This window comes from Epinephelus lanceolatus, chromosome 20 (assembly GCF_041903045.1).
Source record: "Epinephelus lanceolatus isolate andai-2023 chromosome 20, ASM4190304v1, whole genome shotgun sequence".
NCBI classification, from domain to species: domain Eukaryota; kingdom Metazoa; phylum Chordata; class Actinopteri; order Perciformes; family Serranidae; genus Epinephelus; species Epinephelus lanceolatus.
In genome coordinates, this window is record NC_135753.1 from 7,566,153 (window position 1) to 7,586,146 (window position 19,994).

The 19,994-nt window shown below is 40.0% G+C and overlaps 1 protein-coding gene across 2 annotated transcripts in view; it reads right to left on the bottom strand.

Moving 5' to 3' along the window:
- The window catches only part of pld1b (phospholipase D1b), a 77,843-nt gene extending 72,730 nt beyond the window's left edge, over positions 1 to 5,113 (bottom strand). The window contains exon 1 of one of the 2 annotated variants that reach the window (XM_033639099.2): positions 5,037 to 5,113. The gene's annotated coding sequence lies outside the window, so the exon portion shown is untranslated. Of the gene's footprint in view, positions 1 to 4,575; positions 4,693 to 5,036 lie in introns of those variants that run through there. The other variant, XM_078162572.1, reaches the window with a different exon arrangement.
- Between the last annotated feature and the right edge of the window lie 14,881 nt (positions 5,114 to 19,994).

Genomic DNA, 19,994 nt, shown 5'->3' on the forward strand with positions numbered 1-19,994 from the left:
GTGTGTGTGTGTGTGTGTGTGTGTGTGTGTGTGTGTTGGGTACAGGAGCAGACACACCCAAAAAGTCAATTAAGCACTCCCTGGCTGTGGACTGTATTTGCTGGAAGAGCCATTACGTGAATATATATATAATCAAACACACACACACACACACACACACACACACACAGTATCCTACCTGTGCACAACAATGCCAGAGCCAAGCCCATGAGTCAGTCTCTACGAAAGTACAAAAGTGAGTCAACTTTTCCCTATTTAATTGATGACAAAAAAAAATACACATACAGACTGGAAAAGCAGGTCCTTCTAAAACACACATAACTCTCTCTCTCACACACACACACACACACAAACATGCCCATTCACTTCCATACAAATTAAATAAGAGACACAAGAAACTAGAATTTCTGCCTCGCAGTTGTATGCTTCTGCAATCCCGTCAAGTTCCTCTTACAGTTTACGTCCATGTTTACATCAGCTCAGTTTCAAGATTAGTGTCACCAATTCAGTATCTGACCAAATGCCTCCCCTTCTGTTCCTGAGATATGATGTTGAGTAATGCCCAGAAAAGTGTTTTATGTAGAACATTATGATGTCACAGTGAAGCTGACCTTTGATTTTCGGATATAAAACGGGATCACTTAAACATCATATCCTCTTGGACATTTGTGTGAAATGTAATTATTAGCGAATGAATTCCTGCGTTAAGGCCACAGACATGTTTTGGGGGGGTCACAGTGACCTTTGATCACCAAAATCCAATCACTTCATTGATAAGTCCAAGTGGACGTTTGTGCCACATTTGAGGAAATATCATGTTCACTAGAATGAGACAGACACAAGGTCACACAGACATAAACCTTTGGCCACCTAATTCTAATCACTTCATCCTTGATTCAAAGCGAACATTTGTGCCAAATTTGAAGAAATTCCCTCAACATGTTCTTGAAATATTGTGTTCACCAGAATAAGAAGGATGCAAGGTCACAGTGATCTTGACCTTTCGCCTTTGACTACCTAAATCTAATCAGTTCATTGTTGAGCCCAAGTGGACATTTGTGCCAAATTTGAAAAAAAAAAAAAAATCCCTCAAGTTATTCTTGGAATATCATGTTTATGACAATTTGACTGATGAGGTCACAATGACCTTGACCTTTGATCACCACAACCTAATCAGTTCATCGATGGGTCCGGACATTTGAGATTCCCTCATGGCCTTCTTGGGATATCACATTCACAAGAATCGGACAGACAACCCAAAAACATATTGCCTCTGGCTACAGCTATCACCAGTGCAGAGGCATAAAAGGATCTCTTACCTCAGACTTCCTCTCTGTCACATCACAGTGGTATTACAACAACGTCTACATGCCCCCAGAACTAGCTATGTTGTTACCTCACGAATCTTGCAGCAGTAGAGCAGCAGCATTGCAACACACAACTACTTTAAAAGGCACTTTCGGCAGTGTAATGTGCCATCACCCATGGATGTGAAAACTGAAGCGCTCCCAAGGTGCATCTCAGGAAGAAACATTACCGAGCTTAAAATTAAACATTTAGCAGTTCAACTTTAGATTCTGTGGCACTTTTGGAAGTTTCAGCAACCATGGCAACATGTTTTGTTCAGAACTGTTAAATTACCTACGAGACTTGTTAAAGCAGCTATATTGATAATGTGATAATGTAAATACAATGTGAGGTGTGAAAGTAATGAACCTCCAGAGAACGATAAGCTGAATCTGAAGCTTCTCTCTGGCTTTCATTTCCAGAGAAAAAGCTGTAAAAGGCAACAGTATTCTACCTGCTCAGCAGTAAAGAGACACAGTTAGAGAGAAGCTGGTAAACACAGTGGAGCATTTAAAGAAACAGGTATTTCCCTCAGGAGTTGGTGGAGGCCAAAAACAGAGCTAAAAGCAAGTGTGAAAGTGTACTGGCACAATTCGTTACTCCATACCACTAAAGATTCAGTGCTAGTGCGTGGTATTGGGAAGACGGGACAGTAGCTGCCTGTCTAATCCAGTTCAGTAGAGTTGGAAAGATATTCACAGATTTCAACTTCTCAAATAAATAACTCAAAAGCAAAACATTGTTAAAACACAAAGGAAGGCTCTTTCCAACTGTAGTGAGGCAGAAAATAAGATATATTTCATCAAAACGAGCCGTCCACCAACCTGGACAAATAACATTGCTCTCTATGTGTAGTCTGTTGTGAGACTAGAGCACAGGAACCATGTACAAAGTGCAACACCAGAGAGAGATAATACAATAATATTTATCAATTTTACTCCTTTACAGTGTAGTATACGTGATGATATGTTAATGTAGTCTTGAAAACTTTCATGGAAATTTACAGTGGGGGTAAATACTTGAAAATCAGCAGCTACTCCTACTGCACAACTCCACTGACATCCCTTTATTGTAGGTGGCAGCCAAAAGCAAGAAAAGCTTCATTCCTGAGCTGCCAATGTGAGGAAATCGTGCAAGTCTGCATGTGCTTGTCTGGCAGTCATTAGGGTTTCACCAACCAATAAGACTGTATCTGGTAAAACTAATATTTGTTTAATCTCATTATCTGGAGATAAACACACATGCAAATAACCCTGATGATTGCTTCAGCACTTGCTTCAGATTCACTGCTGACTTGCTGTCTGGAAAATTGCGTAAAAAAGAACAGATCACCTCTCACAAGCAAGTCCAACCATACTAACATGGCTACTTTTCTTTTCCTCACACTGTCAAATGATTTTGCCCTCTCATTTTGTACATTCAAATATATACTATGCAGGATTTTCTGGAAAAACACAATGTATAGACTGATACAGAAGTAATCCCTCTAAATCATCACTAATGACACTCTGTCAGTGTGTGGTGGTGTATTTATCTGCAGAAACTCTGCCCGTTGCATAGATTTTCCTTGTTCTTTTCATTTTCTGTGTTTGGGACGTTTAAGGGCATGTCCCCCATCATCACTCAGGTGAGATCGAGGCTTTATAAAAAAGTAGAGAACACGGGCCAGACCTAAGCAGCAGGCATCCAAGAGACACAGCCCCGTAAAAATGCAAATATAGCGACAAATGTGAATCTCACTTGCAATCGTGTTCACAAACAGTAACCAACAATCCTGCATCGTATACCCTTAGAGGAACAGTGTGTATGATTTAGGGTGTTTAGTGGCGTCTAGCTGTGAGGGCTCCATATTGCAACCAGCTGAAAATTCTCCCAGTTAGAATTCCTTAACTGTTCATTATTCAGGAGGTTTTTACCGGGAGTGGAACAATCTGCAGAGGTCTCTTCCTCTACAAAACAAACAGACCAGGTCATTAAAACTGATATGAAGTATGTATGAAGACATTAAGGTATAGTGGAGGCGAGCCACCTCTCCTAAAACAAGCACCACCTCCTCTAACATCATTATCATTAACCTGAAAAAAATGAAAAAGTCCTATGCAATAAATGTGACTATTATTTAGGCTGTCATAAACAGACTACATCTATCATGACTCATGAGACAAGATGTGACACGATGTGAGTGATTTCCACATCAGTTAAAAAATGTCATAACAATAATAAAGCTCAAAAATAGTTTACATTTTCTGGGGAAAACCCTGGATGACATATTGAAGCTTGGTGGCTTTAAAGTTAAATAACCTTTAGGTAAAGTGGAGTTGCAGCGGTATACCTTTAAACCATATATGGTGGTGTGAAAATTGATGGTTACCATCTTGTGTACATTTGTTTTTCTATGGTACTGAGAAAAAAAAATGTTACCGCACAGAGAATCTCACCCTACCCCTTCCTCTGCCACTGCCTGTCAGACCTTGTACATAAACTTCCATTAAAAATGGTTTTAAGTTTCTATTAAAAGAAATCATTTGTTCAATGAAAAAAAAAACTCTTCTGTTTTCCATCCTTCAAGGGTCACTGTAACTGATAATAGTAATAGTAACTGGGTAGAATCATATAATGTGATACTGTGAAACTGTGATATTTTTCTGAGATGGTTATTTTACCATGAAAATCTCATGTTGTTGCAGCCTTACAGCAAAGACAAAATAATTGAAACGTACACATCATCCCCTAAGTAACAAGAAAGAGTTGCAAGGAACTAAATAACTGTAGATTTAAATGTTGAGGGCACTTCCCAGTATATAATGTACAATTTCACATCCCACAAAGCGGTGGTTGTCCTGGGATGTCTGTTAGTGGTGACCCAAAGTGGTGATGAATCATAAGTGTCAGAAGTCTCAATGCACTTCTGACTGTAGAGTGATCTGTATCAGCTAAGTGAGGGAGGAAACATTTAAGACAACTCTGTGTGAGAAAAACAGATGAGCTGATAAACTGACTGGAGAGTGACTGGATAGAAATGTACAATAACAACCAGCAGAACTGCCATTAAATATAAATACTTCAAGCTCTCACACGTGGGTGTGATAAGGTAGCGTTTGTGGTGCTGGTGGAGGGGGTATAAACTGTGTAATGGACTGACTGATTTCGAGGAAGTGGTTTTGTTTGCAATCTATCAAGGAGCTAAAATAAGGAAGAAGCGACACCCTCCTCCAGTTCAGGTCTTACCCGTCTTGGCCCTCCTCAGGGAACCTCCGAGAGTTTGCCTCCGGGCCAGGGTTTGGCTCCGTGGATTTAATTCACACGAGACTCAACATCACACGCTCCCCCACACTGTAACGCATGGCTGATATGTGGCCACTGCAATCCAGCACACACACTAACACCAGGATGCTCCTCTGAACCACTGCAGAGGACGGATGCCTTCACATGCCAAAAAGACCCCCACATGAACAGCGCGTCGCTACCGCTGTCTCCCATCACCTCATCGCTACACGTTAACTTTACGCGCAAAGACAATTTACCACTAATTGCGCATTTACGCACCTGCGCTGCCATGACACCAGCAAACTTCACCAAAAACTGAACGGGATAAATCTCCGAACACACACACACACAGACACACATGATTATACCGGGGGAATAATCGCGCTGATAAACATGAAACGACGTCTGGATATTTTCCTTACCTCCTGACGTGAACTGAAGCGACAGCAGCTGCTGGTTGAAGTGTGCGGGGGAGCCGTAAACCGGTGACCAAATACAACAGATCTGTAAGCAAGGCTACAATGACTACCAACAGAACTTCCCGTGTCTCTACTTTCAAAATAAAACTCCCTTTTAGTGTCCTGACATTTTAAACTTATTTACAGAATATGCTCTGCACACGTAATACTCTGTAAATAGTAACAGGAAATATTTATTATCTCAACTGCAGTGGTGGAAAATAACAAAGTACATTTACTCAAGTACTTTAAAGGTCCTGTGTGTAGGATTTAAGGGGATATACTAGCAGAAATGTACTGAAATAAGTAGGCTATGTTTTCTTTAGTGAATAATCACAGGAAAACAAGAATCATTGTGTTTTTGTTACCTTGTTCTTCCTCCACTTCTCACGTGTTGTCCTTCTTGAGGTTTCTCTCCTATTTATTGATTGACTTAAGTATTATCTAAATAGAGAACCAAAGGACAGTAGATGTCATATTGCTTGGCTATTAGTTTATTTGTTTGTTTGTTTGTTTTTGCCCTAGGGCCCCTTACAGGTTAATACAGCCATGGATCTTGTTGTAAGTTTCATGGCTGTGATACCTGTCACATCACCAGGTCACCTCCAAACTGAGGTCAACTGTTTATAATCTGCCTTAATTACAAATCCAAATAACTTTGTCCTCATTTTCTTAACAACTCATAGAAAGCTTTATGCAAAATATTTAATTAAATGTACCTTCACAAAGGCTCAAGACCCCACTCTGAATATCACCCTCTTGCATTTTCAGTATACTTCAGGAATTATGTGTTTGTTTTAATATCTGTTAACTATAATAATACAAACAAAGAAACAAAAACAAAATGATTAGAAAGATTAAGAATGAAGATAATTACAAATATATTTGAATTTATGGAATTAGCAGGTTTATTTTGAAGGGTCAATCGCCTGACTTCCGGATGCACTCGCTTTCTTTCTCTAACTTGCTGCAGCTGATTCCAACCAGTGGCTTCCTCTGTTAAACCCCGCCTGAAAACCTCTGTTGCTTCTTCACGTAAGAGGAAACAGAGTTTACCTGTAATATGTTTACAAAGGTGTCATGCCTGTATAACCGCAGAGTCACAGAGGTACCACAGAGGTATCACAGGAGATGTCAGGAAACACTGTCAACTTACTGACAAACTTTAAATCCCAGCAGGAATATTAAAGGAATATTCCAATGATTTATGGTTACATTTTTTATCTCAACAGCCTATGGGTTCATGCATGTACACACAGTCAGACACACACAAGCCTTCCTGTCTCTGCAGAGCTGACGTCTGCAATCAGCTGAAACACATAATCAATGTGTCAGGAGCTCTGTGTTTATGTGGGAGAGAGGGAGGAGGTAAGAGAGACAGAAAGTGTGAGAAGGAGAAAGAAAGAGGAAAGAGAGAGAGAGACAGAAAGGCACTTCATGGCTTCTGAGTTACTCCAGAAACCTCAGTTACATCCTTTGTAATGTGGGAGTTTTGCCAACCTCTCACTCTGTCACAGGAATCAGATGTTGTACAGTTAGCTTCCAGGGTAATAGCAACTCAGCAACTCTATCAACTTGCATTTTTAAATGTCGGCCTCTCCTCCAGTGTATCATATCCTGTGGTTGACTGCAGAGGGAAACAGAGCTAAAAAAAAATGGTGCCTTTTGTTGACTAGTTGGAAGAAAATGTTTGCAGATTCCTGAGTGGTTTCCAAATTGTGGTCATGTGAGCCATTATTGCATGGGGAGATGTAGAGTGAATGAATTAAAGTTTAATAGATCTTTGCCAGACACAACTAATAACATTTCCTGGGTAATATTTTGCACACTCCTGCACAATCTGTACGGCTCCTCCACAAAATTATATTTTTCTTTCATTCATTGTAACTGCTGATCCTGTTGAGGGTTGTGGGGGTGTCTGACACTGGTAAATGCTGGACAGATCGCTACCATTCATGCTCTCACTTACACCTATACGGGCAATTTAGGATCGCCATTTAACCTAACCTGCATGTGTTTGGACTGTGGGAGGAGACGGGGAGAACATACACCCTCAATACAAAAGGGCCCCAGCCAGCTGGGGGATTCAAACCCAGAACCCTCTTGATGTGAGGTGACAGTGCTAACCACTGTACCACTGTACTGTGCCACCCAGATACTTTTCTTGTATTTTTTCATATTCCCATTGGAATTTTGCTATTTTATATCATGTCTCTCGACCTTTCCACTGTGTTATCCATCTGCAGAAGATCATGTGATATGTCGAGAACATTTACTCAAGTACTGTACTTCAGTACAATTCTAGACATACTTGTACTTTACAAGTGTACTTTACATAAAAAAACATCTAACATATGATATATAACATAATGCAGTATTATACGACTAATCTACCCAATAATATAAAACGTATCTAAAAACTGGGTCCGCACTGATGAACACTAAAATGCTCTTATATGTATTTGTTAGTAATAACAGAGTGTTAAAGTGATAACACTTTGAAAGAAACCATACAGCATCCAGTCTCCAGAAGAAAATGTTGGCAGTGTATGTTTCTGCAAACCATGAATATGTTACATTTGCATGTTTCATACCTAGCATATCAACTTTTCTAAAGGGACATAGTATACAAGCTAATTTTGTCATTAGGAGGTGGAGGAGATGGTGGATGGTGTGACACCTAGGCAAGACACATGACCACTGCAGACCACTCTTTGAGACCAAAAAAACAAGCTGGTTGTGTTTTAGTGAGTCATCATTGTGTTTGTAGCAGCCTTTTAGCCACCAAACATGGAGCTGTCACTGCTTTTCTGGTGGGAATAGTGCCACAGGTAGCGGTTGTTTTTTAACCATAGACTGTAAAAACAATGGAGGTAGCTACCATGAAGTCACCCATTGGTTTGTGGACTCCCATTCTGAAACTTTGAATTCAGCATTTCCGCCGTCGGCATTTTAGTTTTTTGGAGCCAGAAGTGACCATATTTGGGCGAGAGGCTGGAGCTGTGGAGGAGTGAGGGGTGGATCTGACTGAGAAGCTGACACTATCGGCAGACAGCCTGTCACTCAAACGGCCCACCCTTCATTATTCAGAACTGTTAGCCTGATAAATGTTAGTCTCTATATACAGACTCTACATTCAGTGAATGTAGAGTCTGTAGGCAAACCCTGGAGATCTTGCCTCCGGAAGAAGAGTGGAAGAGCCCTGGTTTCCGTTTGTAGGCTGTTTGTAGTCTGCGTGATATTGACCAATCACATTTGAGCCGGCTGCAGTTGTTGCCAGGTTAAACGGTCCGTGCGGTGAACTAACGAGGCGGAACATAATTGGTGTCACTGCAAACTCTGAATCCATCGCAATGGTTCAGCATATTTACTTATATATAAACGGAAGTCGGAAACGGAAATTCGCCTCCTCTGCCCAAATCAAACCGGAATGCCAAAAAATCGGGGGTCTGCCCCCAGAGGCTGTATCGCCGTCTGCCGGAAGTCAGACGCCGAATACAGCCAATGGGTTCCAAGAATGGATAAATGTTAAGGGGTTAAATAATATTTAAAAGAATATTAAGATTAAAAAAAATGTACCAAGCTGTAAAAATGTTTATTTCTGCTGTTAATTTAAGTAAGGCATTTTAACATGGGGGTCTATGGGGATTGACCCGCTCTTGGACCCAGCCTCCAGTGGCCATTAGAGGAACTGCAGTTTTTGGCACTTCAGCATTGGCTTCATTTTTTTAGCCTCAGAGGTTGCCACTGTAAATTAAATGACAACTACAAGTGGCCACGAAGGTTTTTGCTTGCTTTTAAAGAGACAAAGTTGCTTTTTTTTGTCATGAAAAGTGATTGTTTATAACTGAGACATTGCTGCTTTCCTGCTGGGGTTGTGCCACCCAAACCACGTATTTTAAGCCAAATCATGACTTTTCCTAACCAAGCGGTTTTGTGCCTAAACCTAAACACATTTTAAAGCTATAGTGCGTAACTTCTACAGGTCCGTAAATGTCCGTTTCACCCAAGCCACTACTAGAGGAGATAACACAATGCTGATTAAGCCGATCGGCTCCTCTAACATCTCGCGGTATTTTTCAATATATATCATTTTTAGTATGCGTGTAGACCGGCGACGTTCCCGCGCTGGCACACAGGAAATGCTTCCTCACAACAAGAAGGGAGGGGGAGGACGAGCGGAGACTGTGACAGCAAGAGGTAGAGCGCAGGTAGAAAGAGAAAGCAACATGGTGGAGAAGCGGCCGAGACACGGTTCAGAAGTGGATCCAACCACAAAGAAAAAGCCTGGACGTTCGGCTGAAGGTCTATTAGCAAAGAAGGAAAGTGACCGACGGAGAAGGCAAACAAGGATTTGTATTGCTGTCGCTTTTCCTCGGTGAAGAGCCCTGAAGGAAGAAATTGGGCTGAGGGCAGACACAGATGTTGCCTTGCTGCTGTTGGATAAGTAAGTGACTTGGTTTATAATTATGAGTAGTATGTGTTGCTGTTACATGTACTGGACCTAGTACTTTATTATTTCCTTGGAAATGGTGCTATGAACGTAATGTAATGTTAGCATCCTGGTGTTCGCCACGTTGTGTAGCGTTGTGTACACGGTGTGAAGCGAGTGTTACTCTGTGTACACGGTGTGTGGCGACTGGCCAGTGTTACTCTGTGTACACGGTGTGTGGCGAGTGTTACTCTGTGTACATGGAAGTGCCGCCGGCTTATTAGTTGTAATAACAATATCCGCTGGGAGGCGACAGAAGTTACGCACTATAGCTTTAACCACAGCGTTTTTGATTCATGAAGTTTCAATATATCTACTACACAATAATTTGCAAATTTAACATTTGGTTTGCAGAAATGTACGATGCCCACATTGTTTCTGGCGACTGGAATGAGGCATCATAAGTACTTTTACTTTTAATACTTACAGTATTTGCTGATAATGCTTCTGTACTTTTGCCCAACAAGTAACATTTTGAATGCAGGACCTTTATTTGTAAATGAATTATTTTAGAGGGAGGTATTTCTACTTTTACTTTAAGTAAAGGATCTAAGTAGCCTACTTCATCCACCACTGGTCTGGCAATAAACAGATATAAGTTTATACTGGCTGGTGATTATTATTCTTCTTATCCATAAAAGCTGCATGCAGAACTCACAAGCTCATTTTGTGTGAGATGTAGGTTTGTGCAAAGAAACAGACAGGTGGATAGACGAACAGATCTGCCTCTTTGAGCCACATCAGCAGCCTCCTCTTGCTGTTATCACTTTGGAGAGGCTGTTAAACCTCTCTGTTATCGCTTGTTCAAACACACATGCACTCTTCAGTCTTTATAACCACACACATAAACTCACACTCAGTCCCATGCGACCCCTGAAGGCATCTGCATGAACACACTGCACAAACACTCATTATGTACATATCCTTCTACACACACACACACACACAGAGCAGCAGAGACAGAGACGTCAAAGTGAATTAAGCAACATCGATAAATGAGCAGTAATGCCTTCTCCCCTCAGTTAATAGAAAATAATCATGAAGAACCTGTGATGTGTTATTAGACTGATCCTGAACCAGCTGCTTAATTTTTTGTCACTCTAATCTCATTTAATGGTCCTCACATTCCCATTTGCATTTCAGCTGCTCAGAGCAGAAACATGGCAGCTGCAGTCACTGATAACATGTTCATGACAAAATAATGTAAACGCACTTTTAATACCGGTGATACATTGTCTTCTCTGGTATTAAAATGTCACCTAGTACATTCATTCAAGTACTGAAATGAAGAACACATTTAAGGTACTTGTACTTTACTTGAGTTTTTCCATTTATACTTATACTTTGTTACATGTCAGAGGTAAATAGTGTACTTTTTACTATTCTATATTTGTCTGAGAGCTTTAGTTACTTTACAGATTAGTTTGTGATAAACTGAAGGATGAAGTGATCCTTTATGTGTTAAGAAACTCTCACTACTACTTCTTAGTAGGCTAAGTAAATGCTTAATATCAGCGCAGTTGCCAGAGGAAAATGCATGCATTGTATGTTTCTGCAAATCACTGATACGTTACATTTGTACTTTTAATACGTAGCATTTCCACGTCTCTAATGTGACGTTATAGGCCTACATGAGCTAATTTTGTCATCTGAAGGTGGAGGCAAGATGGCTGCCAAGCTGCAGGCCACAATGTGAGTGAGACCAACTAACAACAACAACGGTTGGCTTTTGGTGAGCCTTAGTGGGGTTTCACCAGTGATTGTAAACCTGGTTAATTTTTTTTTTCCAAAGTTGGGTGTTCTTCACTGACACATCTCTGCATTTACCAGCAACATTTGAGTCACTTTTTGTTATGGCAGTTCAATTTAGGACCCAAAAAGCAAGCACAAGCTAGGGCCTGTATTACAAAGCAGGATTTAAGTTAGCGAGGTAACTTCAGGGTTAACTCTCAGTTTTCAGTACCATTAAGCTGGTTCTCTTTTTACCGGGATAAATCACCATGGCAAATTATGCTGAACAGCTAACCTGCTCCAAAGCAGGTTAACTTCAGGGTATTGGATCATGGCCTGTCCACACCCCAACCTCTGACCAATCAGATCACTGAAGAAAAAAGAATCCATGGACTAAAGGCTGGAGTCTTAGGTAAAAGAGAGGAGCCTATATGCTGTTATAGATCAGTAGAATAAGGTAATTGTTCCAGGGCTCTATTTCCTCTAATTTCAAAACAGAGCTTCTACCAAATGGAGAGATCATTCACAACACTGAACACCTGTTTCTGCAGTATTTGAAATTATGTGAAGTTTATTTTAGTCCGCAGTGATGATGTGAGACACCTACATAATGAGAACTAGGGAAAAAAAGATAATATTTTATTAGTAAAATAATCCACACACTGTTAATTGGCTCCCGTTAGTATAAATGCCACATTTCAGTCAGATAGACCTCATTAGTCATTAACTACTTTTCCATCCTTTACTCCAGTAGCAGAAACAGTCTGGCATCACTTTATAGTGTTTTATGTGACATGTTCAGAGTAGTGTTATCATCATCCAACTAAACAGCAAAAATTACTCTATAATAATGTCACATAGGCCCATAGCTCAGTGATACCTGCATGTAATTTTAGTCTTGGACGATTGTGAAGTTTTGGACAGTGTTTTCAATGTTTCTAGATTTTCCGTTTATATATTACAGATTGTCGTTTACATCCCGCGCCACTGACATGTTACTGTCTTGTAGTCACAAACACTTTTGCTACCGTTTCATCTCATATGATATGAAGCAGCCTGCTTCATTCATGGTTCTGACGATGTCTCTCATTATTAACACCCCCGCTTCTTTCACATGACCATGCTCGTGGCTGGATAGGAAAACCCAGAGTTGACTGACCTAGTTGACAAACCAGCTTTGTCGTATCGGTTATCCAGACGGCCAATGTTAGGGTTAGTCAAACCAGATAAAGAGAAGATATCCTGGGTAAGTTGAACTGGCTTCGTAGTACAGGCCTCTGGACACAGAGAAAGGTTTAGGACAGTTTATTGTGAAATGTTGTGGTCAGTGGCATGTGAGGATTCTTAAAATAACATCTGTACAGATGTGAAGCCCTGACTTTATCTGACTTATCTTTAATGAAAGCTATTTTCTTGTATTTTTTTTCCTCTGAAAATATTAACCTTTTAGTCAAACACAATTCATTTAGCCTGTGTAGTTGAGGGGACAGGTCTGCTCTGCAGGAGCAAACTGATATGATGCTGATTTACATCAGAATTCATGTAAAATGCAGGTTGAACCATGAACATAAATTACAGATCACCTGTAAAGTATTTTGATAAACTAATCTGTCATAATTAAAACAATTGAAGACTGAGAACAAACGTCTGATAATATCTTAATAAATCAACACCATATCGGACAGGATGTGAGTGTTTCTGTGACTTCCTGTACAGACAGAAGGCTGCTGGAAACTACCGGGAAACTGTCTGACTTCACAACAGCTTGTTGTCACCTCCTCTTGCTGCAGCTGCTGGCTCTCATCCACTTTCCAGACGAGGCGCAGTTCATCTCAAACGAGCCTACTAGGGAGGGGAAACAACAGGAAACACAGGGAAAGGAACTCCACCAGATTTGGTGTTTAAAAACTCTATTGGATCAGCTAGAAAATGCATCATCACAAAGCTAAAAGCAGGGCTGTTTTTTTTACTTGTTAGAGACACATGGTTCTCACAGGTATACAACAGTATATAAAGGAGTTAGAATGAGCACAACCTGAAACATCTACAGCAATAAAATGCAACATACACATTAAAGGTTGTGTATGTAACTTGTAAATCCTTGTTTTTGGTGACCTCTCTCTCTGAGGCCATGAACTGAACTGTAGTCCTTCAACTGTAGTCATCCTATTGTTCCAGTGCATGTACTCCATAGCCGTGAGCTACATAAAAATGTGCAAGACCTGCAGATCTGTCTCTGTTTACATGTACAGAACTATACAGTGTTAAAACAGGGCTGCATTTATTGTTTGTTATTGCAGGTCATACTTGAAGCGCTCTGAGATCAATAATATGATCAGGGCTACATCTTTTTCATCTCTGTCTCACTTCTTGAGTCCTCCCCTCCAGGCAAATTGATGGAGCCAAATGGGAACTCTCAGTTTCTAATGTTCACAAAAGGCTGTGATCTCTCTTACACTCTACCTTCTCCAGAGACACTCAGCTCACTGGCTTGGCAGTATTGTCTCTCACTCTCTGATACTGACTCACTCTTTCAAAGAGAAGCCTTGTTACTAAAATATCTTTGTAAAGAGTGTTTACTGGGAAGAAAAGTGAGGCCTCTTCTAGGAACATTTTTTTGTGACAATATACAAAATCATTCAGAAATGTTATCCATTTAAACACTAGCTCAGAAAATACTTTTTTTTTTAAATATAATAAATATGTTAACACTGAATCTCTTGTTTCAAAATGGATGTAACAGCCTTGTTAACTTATGTGCACATGATTGAGGATAGCCATTTGGCACTAATCTCCACAGGATGCCTCACTTGTTACATCTCAGTGAGATGTCCTGCCCATGGAGCCAGTTTTCAAACTTGATTGGGCACTAGTCTCACAGTGATATGTGACCCCATGATGTCACCAGGCCAACAAACCTCAGCTTCTTGGTTTGGTATCTGGCTCTTACCCTTGTACTTCTGAAAAAGTAGGACGTCAAGCAGGAGGACCTGCTACACCCTCACAGCAGGAGCTGCAGCTTTGCTTTTAATGTGGCCTGCTGACAGCCAGCGCATTCACACTCCTACCTCATCGCATATCAATGTTTGGTCATGGACTTTCCAAGTCCATGTATAACGTCCAAGATAGCTTGGGTATGTTGGACGCCATGTCAACTTCTGCTGGTTACATGCATTGTCTGTTTTCAAAATACACTTCCATTTTACAGAAAATGTACAGTTTAAATACAGTCTCTTTAAAAAAAAACATACTACATCCATAACAACACCTCGAAGTGACAACACTTGCACAACGCTGGTTGGGTTTGGGCAATGCTTTTCATTGAGTTATTGTTGTGATTGTTTCCAGTTAGGTCACTGGTTAGATTGCTTCATCAAAGCTAAGTTGATGTCAGTTTGCTAATTCTTTACACAGACAGAGTCTTGCATGGAACTAAACATCCTCTGTACTAACCCAGACCCTTTGCAACATAAATCACATACGCATACTCACAAAAATTGGCTTTCAACATGACTTCTCTTTAAGAGGAAAGTTAAAGTTCCCGCTTTTTTTTCTTTGTTCCATTGTTTGATTGACCACATGGTCAGGTAGACTCATCCCTGACCTCTGAGGTCATTCTTGATTCCACAATCATTGATCAGGACAATCCATTTGTAGTTTCCTATTATCAGCCATGTTGTTTGAAGGCCAGGCAGCTTTTGTTTCACACACACACACACACACACACACACACACACACACACACACACACACAGACACACACACACACACACACACACACACACCTTTTTGCCACTCTCTCTCTCACGCACACCCATACACATATGCACACCCATGCTTGTATATACTTAGAATGTGTGTGTTTTGTTTTGCTTTGCTTTCTTTGTGAAGAAATGCTTTTGGAATCATACCTGCTGTCTGTTGAATATCGCACAACAGTTAATGAATAGTCATCCACTGCTATGTCAACTCCAAAATCCTTTAACCTTTACTATTAATGCCGTAATTTTGGTTATAGATATTTATTTAATTATCAATCAGAGTTCCAAATTGATAGTTTAGTATGTTTTATGAGACTGGTATCATTAACTGGCTGACATTTTTCCCCTTTTTGGGAATGGTGCCCCACGAGGTGATTTAATGTCAAATGATTCACATAATAAACAATTATTAATAATAATAATTAATTATTTCTGGCAGTCATTTTGATACCTTGAACCATGAGTTCCTAACAATTTGTGACCTGTTACGAGGTCTGGTCTCAACATATTGGATGACAAGAGAGTTGCAACTCTGCAAAAGTAAAGTCACTAAAAGCTTTGAATGAGCTGACTGGGTTCTGGAGGTGTGGTTACAGCAGTTGTGTAGGGTGGGCTGTGGTAGTGGGGCCCATTGTGATCTTTTTATGGGGCCCAGAATCTCTGGTGGCACCCCTGGTTGTCATTACAATCATTTCTTCCCAGTGCAGAAGAATTTGGACAAGAAATCCAGCTGCTGGATAACGTGTTGCTGCTGCTCTTGTTCTGTTTCAGAGGTGAGAGGAGGAGAGAAGCATTACTGACTGCCATCATGAGCTCAAACAGCTCCCTGGATGTCAGTTAGCTCCTGATAAATGCCACACTGATTCCCCTGCTTCTGCCCCCGCTGCTGCACACTAATGAGACTCATTTATAAAGAGTAAGGATCTTGAGCTTACATTATGAAGGTTTTAATGATTTTATTTTGAGGCAACAAAACAGGGAAAACATTGGAAACTATGACTCAAATGTCATTAAACATAACGGTTGATGATGGTTACTTGAGAGCAGGATAATAACAGGAAAGAGCCTCCCGGCAGAAAAATAAAACGAGATAAAGAGATACAGAGAGGCTGAAGGTGTAGTTTCATACAATATTTAGCTCACTTATCTCCCCATTAAACTCCACCTGCTGTGGTTTAAATCACCCTAACTGCTGTGAGAGTGCTGAGCACCACAGAGGAGGAATTTACTGTAATATGCTGTGAGGATCATAGATCAGATTAATCCTGTAGATAAATAGAAAAATACTGTTTATCACAGTATTTTCCAGCAGTGGAAGAAGATCTTTTACTTATAACTAAAAGTAGCAATACTACAGTGTACAAATCTACTAAAAGCACCAAATGTAAAAGTACTCATTATGCAGAATGGTTACTTCAGAATAATATAGATCTATATTATATTATTGGATTAGTACTAGTTATGCATTCATGTGATAATCACCTTAATGTTGCAACTGGTAAAGGGGGAGCTATTTTTAATAACGTATATGCAGCTTGCTATCTGTAATAATTGATTATGTTTTGTATTAATTATATAAATCCGTGAAGTAAGTTATGTTGGGAAATAAATGTAGTTGAGTTAAAAAATACAATATTATCTTAAAGTTGCATAAAATGGAAATACTCAAGAAAAGACACCATTACCACCAACACAGGGGCACCACAGGGCACAGTTTTATCTCCATTTTATTCAATTTGTACACTTCTGACTGTAGGCATGTGAATGAATCATGTCACTTACAAAAGATCTCAGATGATTCTGCCCTAGTTGGCTACATTTTAAAAGAGGATAACTCAAGTTATCAAGAGGAAGTGAGCAGATTTGTTAGATAGCGTAAAGAAGCTTGCCTTATTTTTAATGTAGAGAAACTAAGGAGCATATTGTGGATTTAAGAAGGAAGAAAGCTGAGGTTATCCCTGTTCTGATTACAGGACAAGAGGTTGAGGTGGTCCCCTCGAACAAACACCTCAGTGTTCATGTGAATAACAAGCTGGACTGGATGGAGAACATTTAAAAGGGTCCAGTCCAGATTGTTCTTTAGGTCATTTGATGTCTGCACACATCTCTTGCATGTTTTTTATCAAGATATTTTAGCAAGTGTTGTTATCAGTGCTGTTGTTTGTTGGGGTGTCAGCGATAGGAACAGGATCAATAGGTTGATCAAGAAGGCAATTATTGGCCTGACCCCAGAATTGCTGGAGACCATTAACAGAGCAGAGAACCAGAGGAAAGCTCAGGTGTGTTCTGTCACAAGACGACCATCCCTTGTATACCATCTTCCAAAGGAGCAGCAGGAGCAACTGGCTCCTATTGCCTAATGCTTCACTGAAAGGTTCAGAACTTCATGTGTTCCTGCAGCAGTTTTAATGAACAGTGTTGATGCATTTATGCTGTTATTGTCTGCATACAGTTTGTACTTTTGTGTTTCTGTGATCCTCCCCTTAACTTATTGACTGTATTGTTTTTTTTTCTGACCCTCTTATTGTTTTTGCAGTGGATCAATGTACTTACATTCAATGCCTCTGCCTGGTGTGACATAGTGTGTGGATTGTGTCTATGTCTTTGTTTACACACTGTGTATATCTTTTTGTTTATGGTGGCAAAACAGTTTTCCCATAGGGGATTAATAAAGAGAATCCTATCCTATCCTATCCTATCCTATCCTATCCTATATGAGTAAGCTATGAGTACTTAAAATTGTACTTAATACAGTATTTGAGTGAATGCACTTAATTACCTCAGCATAGGAATGTGAGGAGGTTTGGAGTCAGTGTCCTGAATTTTAACTCAATTAAACACTTTAACCCAGTCTATTTAGGGAAAAAACAAAACGTTCACACAGGAAATAAAGCACTGTTTCACCTAGTTGAAAGTCTGAAGTTTGATGCAAATCTGACCAAAGAAGGCATCTCAGATGGTTTGGTGTGTGTTTGGTGCTTTAACCACTGGAGGTCAGCAAAAAACAACATTTTTCTGCCAACATTAGGTTCTTCTTTGAAATTCAATTGAAAATTCAAAATTTTGTCTAAGCTCATGAGTTTTGAGATTTCTTCTCGTTGCAACATGACTTTAGTAAACTCATCCAGTCTTGAAAATAAAAGTCCATTAAACAGAATATCACAATTAACTCCTTTTCTTTAGTCCTCAGAATCCAAGCTGCATCAATAAAACTGAAATCAGTCAATAAATTAATTGCAAGATGTTTTACTTTTCTTCCTCAGCAGTAACTGACAGCTTTGCTTTATTCCTCTAAGAAGGCTGGAATCTGTTTAAATGCACAAAAGTAGTCTATACGCTAACATACAGTATAAAGCTATGTGCATAAAAAGCACCTAACAACATACAGGTACTATGTGGTAAAAAAAAGACTTACTCACACTGTAAGCAACAACGGAAATATAGTTATGTAATTTTACAAATGAAAGCAGGAAAAACAATATTTGACAGAGTAAATTAACAAATATAAAGTCTGGACATAACTATATAGTAAAATGGATCAGGCAGAATTTGTCAAGAACAAACTTTATTGATCAAATTCAGAATCCAAAGCTAAAATACCATTATAACCTTTAAAAAAAAGCCTCTATTACCTTTGCACAATGTCGCTATGCTGAAAATTGTTTTTATGTAGGCTATGTTATGCTTTCATGTAGGCTATGTGATTAAAATCCCTTTTCATGTAGGTATATATAGGTATAGAGAAGGTATATATATACCGTATATACATACAGTACAGGCCAAAAGTTTGGACACACCTTCTCATTCAATGCGTTTTCTTTATTTTCATGACTATTTACATTGTAGATTCTCACTGAAGGCACCAAAACTATGAATGAACACATGTGGAGTTATGTACTTAACAAAAAAAGGTGAAATAACTGAAAACATGTTTTATATTCTGGTTTCTTCAAAATAGCCACCCTTTGCTCTGATTACTGCTTTGCACACTCTTGGCATTCTCTCCATGAGCTTCAAGAGGTAGTCACCTGAAATGGTTTCCACTTCACAGGTGTGCCTTATCAGGGTTAATTAGTGGAATTTCTTGCTTTATCAATGGGGTTGGGACCATCAGTTGTGTTGTGCAGAAGTCAGGTTAATACACAGCCGACAGCCCTATTGGACAACTGTTAAAATTCATATTATGGCAAGAACCAATCAGCTAACTAAAGAAAAACGAGTGGCCATCATTACTTTAAGAAATGAAGGTCAGTCAGTCCGGAAAATTGCAAAAACTTTAAATGTGTCCCCAAGTGGAGTCGCAAAAACCATCAAGCGCTACAACGAAACTGGCACACATGAGGACCGACCCAGGAAAGGAAGACCAAGAGTCACCTCTGCTTCTGAGGATAAGTTCATCCGAGTCACCAGCCTCAGAAATGGCAAGTTAACAGCAGCTCAGATCAGAGACCAGATGAATGCCACACAGAGTTCTAGCAGCAGACCCATCTCTAGAACAACTGTTAAGAGGAGACTGCGCCAATCAGGCCTTCATGGTCAAATAGCTGCTAGGAAACCACTGCTAAGGAGAGGCAACAAGCAGAAGAGATTTGTTTGGGCCAAGAAACACAAGGAATGGACATTAGACCAGTGGAAATCTGTGCTTTGGTCTGATGAGTCCAAATTTGAGATCTTTGGTTCCAACCGCCGTGTCTTTGTGAGACGCAGAAAAGGTGAACGGATGGATTCCACATGCCTGGTTCCCACTGTGAAGCATGGAGGAGGAGGTGTGATGGTGTGGGGGTGTTTTGCTGGTGACACTGTTGGGGATTTATTCAAAATTGAAGGCACACTGAACCAGCATGGCTACCACAGCATCCTGCAGCGACATGCCATCCCATCCGGTTTGCGTTTAGTTGGACGATCATTTATTTTTCAACAGGACAATGACCCCAAACA